Here is a 9809-nt window from a genome sequence, read left to right as displayed (position 1 = left end):
GCTTTGGACAAGAATAGGGGCAGACAGTATGGAAAAGTATTTAACTGGGAGAAAGCAAATTATGGTGCTATCAGGCAGGAACTTGGGAGTGCAAATTGAGAACAAATGTTCTCAGGAAAATGTTGAGGTTGTTTAGGGAAAAATTGTATGGTTCTGGATAGGTTTGTCACATGGTTGCAGGGACTGGATGGCAGGGTAAAAGAACCATTTTTGACAAGAGAGGTGGAACATCTAGTCAAGAGAAAGAAAGAACCATCCTTCAGGTTTAGGAAGCAAAGATCAGGCAAAGCCCTTGAGAGTTACAGGGTAGCCAGGAAAGAGCTTAAGAGTGGACTTGGGAGAGCTAGAAAAGGAGGCATGAGGTGGTCTTAGTAAGTATGATTAAGGGAAATCCCAAGGTGTTCAACCTGTATGTGAGGAACTGGAGTATAACTAGTGTGAGGGTAGGACCAATCAGGGATAAAAGAGGAAGCGAGGAGTCAGAGGATGTAAGAGAAGTCCTTACTGAATACATTGCTTCAGTATTCACCGGTGAGCGGGACCTTGATGGATGTGAGGCCAGTGTGTAACAGGTGCTGGAATATGTCAAGGATGTATTGGAACTCTTGAAAAACATAAGGATAGATAATTCCTTGGGTCTGATAAGACATAATCCAGGTTATTATGGGAAGCAAGGGAAAAGATTGCTGCACTTTTGATGATGATCTTTGTGTCCTCACTGGCCACAGGAGTAATACCAAATGAATGGAGGATAGCAAAAGTTATGCCCTTGTTCAAGAAAGGTAATAGGGATAATCCTGAGAATGACAGATCAGTGAGCCTTAAATCAATGGTGGGTAAACTATTGGAGAGGATTTTTGGAAACAGGAGTTAAGAGCATTTGAAGAAGCATAGTCTGATTATTGATAGTCCTGACGAAGGGTCTCGGCCCGAAACGTCGACAGTGCTTCTCCTTATAGATGCTGCCTGGCCTGCTGTGTTCCACCAGCATTTTGTGTGTGTTGTTTGAATTTCCAACATCTGCAGATTTCCTCGTGTTTAGTGATAGTCAGCATGGCTTTGTGAGGGGCAGTTCCTACTGAAAATGTTGATTGTCAGCTCTCCTCATAAATGTTATTTGACCTGCTAAATTCCTCTAGCACTGTGTGTGATGCTCCAGATTTCCACATCTGCAGTCTCTCTTCTGTCAGAGATCTGTAATTCTCTGCCAGAGATCTGTAATTCTCTGCTTGATGGCTGGTTCTTCTTCAGTGTTAGAATATCAGTTCAGATTTTGTGTGTGAATCCAGAATGAAACTTAAAATCAACATTTTAGTACAAGATGAAATCACAACGGTACATGGAGCTTAGAAAAATAGAGGGCTATGGGTAACTCTAGGTAATTTCTAAGGTAAGGACATGTTCGGCACAGCTTTGTGGGCTGAAGGGCCTGTACTGTGCTGTAGGTTTTCTATGTTTCTTCTACACATCTAAAGTACAGCTAAGATTTAATATTGTAACACGATGATAATACTTTGTATTAAAGTGAAGGCAGCCAACTAATAGCACCACCCTGTGGTTACAAATAATGTTGGGAGGCAGAGGTATGGGAGGAAAAGACAGATGACCACCATGCAGACAAATGCTGAGAGTTCGTTGCATTTCATATCCAAATGTCTATCACATTCACTGGCTTTCTCAGCCAAGGTCTCTGTGCAACAGTTCTATCCTTTTTGCTGCCTTCAATTGTCATACCTGAGTTTAGGAATTCCAACCCTAAGCCTCTTTTATCCAATTTCTTTCTCTGTAACATTCCTTAAGCCTCACACCTCTAACAAAAAGTCTGAGCAGATTCTCTTTGTTTACCCACTCCTTCAAATCATGTGGGAATGTTTTATTCTGTTGCAGATGTCAGATAAAGAAAAGTTGTTGTGACACGATGAACTGTACTTGAGTACCAAGGAAAGAGAAAACATGTTTTAACTCCTGTTTGTTAAACTATAATACCATGTAATCAACTATACACTGCAGAAGTGCATGGTTTAATAAGCACACAAGTGAAGGTGATATGAAATTCAATTACAGTTTACAAATTTAAAGAATAATCCAATCATCGTCACATTTCAAGAATGAAAATAAAATTAATTACAATTTATGTTTTAATCAGCTAGGTGTAATTACTTTAGTGCACCATGATCACTTTAGATTCCACACGTGCTTTGCACAAACACTTATTTTTAAATCCTTAACATAATTTTATGTGTGGAACAATTTTGTATTATATAAAGCAGCTGCTTTATATTGTGGTTCTCAAAGCTGTTAATAGCTGGGAGTGGTAATGGGTCAAGCTCCTACTGCTCATTAAATGCTCCCAATGGTGTGCATCTCAAATAGCCTCTGACAACCAAGTCCAGCTCCTGGCCTTCACGTGTGCTTAGCTACTAAGAGCCCTGTGGAACCATTTCTACTGACTGGAGAAAGGTCAAAGGGACAATGCAAACAGTGCAGAGCTGATCAGCAAAGTGGATTGTGAGCAGGTTTGCTAGAGCTGTTGGGAAGGGCTTAAACTAATTTGGCAGCGGGGTGGGAACCGGAAAAATAGGGCTGAGGATCAGGCAATAGGTATGGAAGTCGACGTGTAGTGAGACGGTGAGGAAGGACCCTCAAATGATATGGCAAAATTGCAGACAGTGGAATGAATTGGTGTAACACGGGTGGAAAATTGAAAAGGGTGATAAATACAAGGCTGAAGGTGTTATATTTGAATGCATGCAATTTCCAGAATAAGAAAGATAGTTTTGTAGTATAATTAGAAGTCGGTAAGTATGATGTTGTGAGAAGATCATAGTTGGGAACATAACGTTCAAGGGTACGTACGCATTGTATCGAAAGGACAGGCAGGTAGGTAGAGGGGGTAGGGTGGCAGGTAGGTAGAGGGGTAGGGTGGTAAAAAATCAAATCAAATACTTAGAATAAGGTGACATAGGACTGGAAGATATAGATCCCTTGTGGATAGAGTTAAGAAACTACAAGGGTAAAAAGACACTGATGGGAGTTAAATACAAGCCCCAAGCAGTAGCCAAGATGCGAGATATTAAGAAGTATTCTAAAGGGAGGATGAAGGAAATGCAGCTGACCAGGGAAGTCAAAGAAAGCATAAAAGCAAAAGAGAGGGCATATAATGAAATAAATGAAAAAAAATCAAAATGAAAAATAAAATCAAAATTTAAAAAATGAAATCATATCTTTTTAAAGAGCTGTTGAATCTTTGTGGTTAGAGCTAAGGAACTGCAAGGGTAAAAAGACCTTGATGGGAGTTATATACATACCCCCCAAACAGTAAAGAGAATGTGGTCTACAAATTACAATGGGAAATAGAAAATGCATGGTAAAAAGGCAATGCTGCAATAGTCATGGGGGTTTTCAATATGCAGGTAGATTGGAAAAATCAGGTTGGTGCTGGATTCCAGGAGGGGGTATTTCTAGACTGCCTACGTGATGACTTTTTAGAGCAGCTCATGGTTGAGCCCGCTAGGGGATCAGTTATTCTGGATTGGGTGTTGTGCCAAAATTGATGACAGAAACCAGAATTGATTACAGAGCCTGAGGTGAAAGGGGTAAGCCTTAGGGGTAAGTGATCACATAATGATAGAATTCACCTTGAAATTTGAGGAGAAACTGAAGTCAGATTTGTCTGTATTACAGTGGAGTAAAGGGAAGTTCAGAGGCAGGAGAGGAGATGGCCAGAAATGATTGGAGAAGAACACTGGCAAGGATGACAACAGAGCAGTGATGGCTGGAATTTCTGGAAGCAATTTGGTAGGCACAGGATATATACATCCCAAAGAGGAAGAAGTATTCTAAAGGAAAAATGACACAACCACGGCTAAAAAATGAAGTCAACGCCAAAGTAAGCTAGCTAGTAGTATTAAAGTTGATGCCAAAAGTTTCTTCAGACATAATATGTAAAAGAGAGGTGAGAGTGGATATCAGACTGCTGGAAAATGATGCTGAAGAGGTAGAAATAGAGGACAAGTAAATGGCAGAAGAATTGAATAACTATTTTGTGTCAGTCTCCACTGTGGAAGACAATAGCAGTATGGTGAAAGTTCCAGGTGTCATGGGTCATGAAGAGTGTGAGTTACCATAACTAGAGAGAGGGTTCTTGGGAAACAAAGGTCTGAAGGTAGATAAGTCACTGGACCAGTTGGTGTACACCTCAGAGTTCTAAAAGAGGTTGCTGAAGAGATCGTGGAGGCATTAATAATGATCTTTCAAAAATCACTAGAACCTGGAATGGTTCTGAAAGTCTGGAAAATTGTAAATATCATTCCACTCTTCAAGAAGGGAGACAGGCAGCAGAAAGGAAACTATAGGCCAGTTAATCTGACCTTAGTGGTTGGTGAGGATGAGGTCTCAGGATACTTGGAGGCACATGATAAAGTAGGTCATAGTCAGCATGGTTTCCTCAAGGGAAAATCTTGCCTGACAAATCTATTGGAATTCTTGGAAGAAATAACAAGCAGGGTAGACAATGGAGAATCAGTTGATGTTGTGTTCTCAGATTTTCGGATGTCATTTGACAAGGTGCCGCACATGAGGCTGTTTAACAAGCTACAAGCTCATGGTATTATAGGAAATATTGTAGCATGATTGGCAGGAGGAAAAGAGTGGAAATAAAGGGAGGCCTTTCTGGTTGGCTGCCGGTGACTGGTAGTGTTCCACGGGGGTCTGTGTTAGCACCGATTCTTTTTATGTTATATGTCAATGATTTGGATGATGGGGTTGATGGCTTTGTTGCAAAATTTGTAGATGATATTAAGATAGGTGAAGGGACAGGTAGTTTTGAGGAAGTAGAGAGGCTACAGAAGGGCTTAGATAAGGAAAATGAGCAAAGATATGGAAGATGTAATTTAGTGTCAGGAAGTATATGGTCATGCACTTTGGTGGAAGAAATGAGTGTTGACTATTTTCTAACTGGAGAGAAAATACAAAAAAAAACATGCAAAGGGTCCTGGGAGTCCTTGTGTAGGATTCCCTAAAGGTTAATTTGCAGTTTGAGTCTGTGGTGAGGAAGGCAAATGTAATGTTAACATTCATTTTAAGAGGGCTTGAATATAAAAGCAAGGATGTAAGGCTGACACTTTATAAAGGACTGGTGAGGCCTCACATGGAGTATTGTGAGCAATTTTGGGCCCCTTATCATAGAAAGGATGTGCTGAAACTGGAGAGGATTCAAAGGAGGTTCATGAAGATGGTTCTAGGATGGAATGGCTTGTCATATGAAGAGCATTTGATGGCTCTGGGCCTGCATTCACTGGAATTCAAAAGAATGAGGGGTGACCAGATTGAAACCTATCGAATAGTGAAAGGCCTTGATAGAGTGGATGTGGAGAGGATGTTTCCTATGGTGGGTGAGTTTAAGGTGAGAAGACAGAGCCTCAGAATAGAGAACAGAGATGAGGACGGATTTCCTTAGCCAGAAAGTGGTGAATCTGTGGAGTTCTTTGCCACAGGCAGTTTTGCAGCCCAAGTCTTTGTTTATATTTAAGGCAGAGGTTGATAGATTCTTGCTTGTTTGGGGAGAAGGCAGGAGATTGGGGCTGAGAAGAACATTGGATCAACCATAATGAAAGGGTGGAGCAGACTCCATGGGCCACACAGGTTAATTCTGCTCCTGAACCTTAAGGTCATATGGTCTTATAGCAAAAACTAGTGGGAAATTAGAGAATTAGGAAGCTTTTAAAAACCAACAGAAGGCAACTAAAAAAACTAAGGAGAGAAAAGATGAAAAATGAAAGGCTTCATATCAAAGAGGATACCAGATACATAAAGAGTAAAAGAGAGGTGAGGGTGGATGTTGGACCACTGGAAAATGATGCTTAAGAGGTAGAAATGGCGGATGAACTTAATATGTATTTTGCGTCAGTCTTCACTATGGAAGGCATGAGTGATATGCCAGAAATTCAAGTGACTGTGGCAGAAGTGTGTAGTTGGTATTACTAAGGAGAAGGCAGTATGTATTTAATATTTCACTAAACTTTAAGTTTAGTGAAGTTGAAGTTAGATCACAGTTTGGACTGTCATAACTTTGTTTGAATTGGTTTAATGTCTGAAGTTACAAAACACAAACGAAGGTATTTGGGAAGCTTAAAGATCTGAAGGTAGGTAAGTCACCTGGACCAGGTGGACTATGTCCCAGGCTTCTGAAAGAGATAGCTGAAGAGATTGTGCAGACATTAGTAATGATCTTTCAAGAATCACTAGATTATGGAATGGTCTTGAGGATTTGAAAATTGCAAATGTTACTCCATTGCTTAAGAAGGGAAGAAGGCAAAAGAAAGGAAATTATAGGCCGGTTGGCCTGATGCCAGTGGTTGGAAAGATATTGTCCATTATTAGGGTTGAAGTTTCAGGGTACTTGGAGGCACATAATAATGTAATAATAATAAAGCCAAAGTCAACATGGTTTCCTTAAGGGGAAATTCTGTCAGACCCTACCTACCAGTTGGAATTCTTTGATGAAATAACAGGCAGTTGTAGATGAGTGTGACCCCACAAATCATTCAGTCTTCCCTAACCAGAAGCCCTGGATGAACCATGAGATCTGAATCTGTTGAGAGCCGGATTAGTGACATTCAGGTTTGGCAACTAAGTTAAATACAAGAGGTCCAGGTACAATCTCTGGAAAGCCATTCCTGATGTGAAGTGGCAATTCTGGACCAAACATGGATCACTGAAGTATGCACAACTGTAGCAGGGCTTGAATCCTATCACCTCCTACAAAGTGAAATCAAGTGACCTAGTAGGTGACAACAAGGTTGTAGTACCTAGTAGTAGCAAGGACCTAGTAGGTGAGCTCAATGCTTTTTATGCTCATTTTGACTGTTAAACCGTGGAGGCACTTACAAGAACTCCCACAACCCCCGATGACTGTGATCTCAGTCTCTGAGGCCAATGTCAGAGTATTCTTCAGAGGAAAGCATTTGGCTCAAATGGGGTGCTTGACTGAGAACTAAACAGATGTGCTGACCAACTGGCTGGAGGGTTCATCGATATCTTTAATCTCTCACTTTGGCTGACTGAGGTACCCATCTGCTTCAATTATACTAGTGCCTAAGAAGAATATGGTAAACTGCCTCAGTAACTATCATCTAGTAGCACTTACATCCACTGCGATGAAGTGCTTTGATAGGTTGGTAATGAAACATACCAACTCCTACCTGACAGATGACTTGGATCCACACCAATTTGCTAACTGTCACAACAGGTCAACAGCAATGCTAATTCATTGGCTCTTCATTCAACCCTGGAACATCTGGATATCTTCCTGTTCAACTGGATCCTTGATTTCCTCACTTGCAGACCCCAGTCAGTTTGGATTGGCACCCTTCATTTCCTCCACCAGCACGGGTGCACCAACAGGCTGTCTACTTAGCCCCCTTTCTGCTTGTTTTATACTTACGTCTGTGAGGCTAAGCATGGCTCCAATGTCATATTTAGGTTTTCTGATGACACTACTGTGGAAGGCCAAATCAAAGGTAGTGATGAATTAGCATATAGGAGGGAGATTGAAAATCTGGCTGAGTGGTAGCACAAGAACAACCTCTCACCCAATGTCTGCAAAACCAGGGAGATGATTATTAACTTCAGGTGTTATTACGAAAAAACATAACAGCACCTCTACTTTCTTAGAAGTATGCGAAGTTTTGGCCTGTACTGTAATCTAAAACTTTGACAAACTTCTATCGATGTGTGGTGGAGAGTATATTGACTAGTTGCATGATAGCCTGGTATGGAAACACCAATGCTCTTGTAGAGAAAAGTCTACAAAAAGTATTAGATATGGCCCAGCTCATCATAAGTAAAGCTCTCTTCACCATTGAGCATAATCTTTATGGAGCATTGTCGCAGGAAAGCAGCATCCAAATTCAAGGACGACCACCATCCAGGCCATGCTCTTTTCTTGCTGCTGCCATCAGGAAGGTGGTACAGGAGCCTCAGGACCTGCACCACCAGGTTCAGAAGTTGTTACCCCTCCCCTCAGGCATCAGAAATTAAGGGGAGGAGGCAGGAGAATGGAGTTGGGAGGAATAATAAATCAAATATTACGGAAAGACAGAGCAGACTTGATGGTCCGAGTGCCTGTGTCTTATGGTCTGCCTTTTGAGTCAGTGATGGAGAGGAGGCTACTTCAAGAACACAGAGCGATAGACAAGATTGTGTGTGCATGTAAATCTATCTCACTTAGAATAGTTGTTTAGGTGAGACTGAATGGTAGTTGGGGGTAGGTGTATGGGCAGTTGTTGCACCTCCCATGGTTGCAGAGGAAAAGTGCCTGGGGATGGAGAAGGATAAGTGAAGCAGAGTGTGGATTGATCCCCGCAGATAGAAGAGACTAGGGAAGGGAAATCATGACTGGTGGTTGGATCATGTCGCTGTCAAAAATGTTGCAGAATAATGTGTTGGATAGTCTGGCTGGGAAAAGGTTAGGGCCAGGGTTTTGGCCCGAAATGTCGACTGTACTTTTCCATAGATGCTGCCTAGCCTGATGAGTTCCTCCAGTATTTTCTGTGCTGCTTGGATTTCCAGCATCTGTAGATTTTCTCTTGTTTGGATCTCTATTCCTGTTATCATGGGTGAGTTTGGATGAAGGGCTTATCAACCACATGTATTTAATGACATGGCTTTGTCATGGAAATTTATTGCTGGTTGGCAAAGGGCCAAATATTCAGTATATTTCTAATTTATTCTCTTGTATATTTTAATGAACAATGACATAGAACATGGTACCTGTACCTACATTATTTACCTATTAACTGAGATTAAGGTGACCTTGATTCTGCAGGTTAGGAGACAAAGTGAGGATATGCTGTGCTGGTGAAGATGAGATTTAAAGGTGTAAATATCCCCTGGAACTACTTGTAAAGCTGTACATAATGTCACTACCGACCAGGTGGGAATGACTGGAATATTACTTTGTGTGTAACATCTGGGAATTGCTGTGCTAAAATTGATAGAGGCTGATTTTATGTACATAATGTACTTGACTCACTGTATTTTTGGAGAAATCCCCCTGCTTTTAATAAAAGAATTTGCTGTAATTTCACTTATCAGCTTTAGTCATTCACTCTTTCAATAGACTTTCTTAAGAAAGTAACTGTTAGCTTGAAAATTTTGAAAAAACAAAAATCAAGTTAGTTTGAAATATTTCCCTCTCTAATACATTAATGGAATAGGTGGGTTTTATGACAACTGGTCTCATATAATTATTTAAACTGTGAGATTTTGAATTCATCTTACATCTACAGTTTTTGGAATCTGCAAACTGTCTACTGTGCATTGTATTAAAATTTTGCTCTCCATAGAGGGTGATGACTGGTCAGCTAATTATTTTCATCAGTTTTGGCTTATAACCAAGGGAGCTGTAGTTGTATTGTCAGAGGATTGGCTTGCTCATAGAAACATAGATTTTTAGATGGACTACACAGATGTAATATTTATCAGTGGATTCAATAAGCAGATATGAGTCAGCCAAACATCACCCTTCCAATATGTAAATTTCCACATAATTAATGCATTTTTCTATGGCGACTTGTTCCTTCACTAAGTTTGCACTTCAAATACACAAATCAAAATTCTTAATTCATTATACCCAATGGTAGCAGTGCCATGGTAGTGTAGCTGTTAGTCACATGCTATTACAGCTCGGGGCGCTGGACTTTGGAGTTCAATTCTAATGTTGTCTGTAAGAAGTTTGTACTTCCTTCCAGTGAGCATGTGAGTTTCCTTTGGGTGCTCTGGTTTTCTACCACATTCCAAAGCATATC

The 9809-nt window shown here is 40.7% G+C and overlaps 1 long non-coding RNA gene across 1 annotated transcript in view; it reads left to right on the top strand.

The window, feature by feature from the left end:
* The window catches only part of LOC132406069 (uncharacterized), a 46476-nt gene that overhangs the window by 3449 nt on the left and 33218 nt on the right, over window positions 1–9809 (top strand). The window contains exon 2 of the long non-coding RNA XR_009516050.1: window positions 8828–8935. This is a non-coding gene — a long non-coding RNA (uncharacterized LOC132406069). The remainder of the gene's footprint in view (window positions 1–8827; window positions 8936–9809) is intronic.

The sequence above is a fragment of the Hypanus sabinus genome, chromosome 16 (genome assembly GCF_030144855.1).
Source record: "Hypanus sabinus isolate sHypSab1 chromosome 16, sHypSab1.hap1, whole genome shotgun sequence".
Taxonomy (NCBI): domain Eukaryota; kingdom Metazoa; phylum Chordata; class Chondrichthyes; order Myliobatiformes; family Dasyatidae; genus Hypanus; species Hypanus sabinus.
The sequence above is the reverse complement of the archived record's forward strand: the minus strand, read 5'-3'. Positions and strand labels throughout refer to the sequence as shown.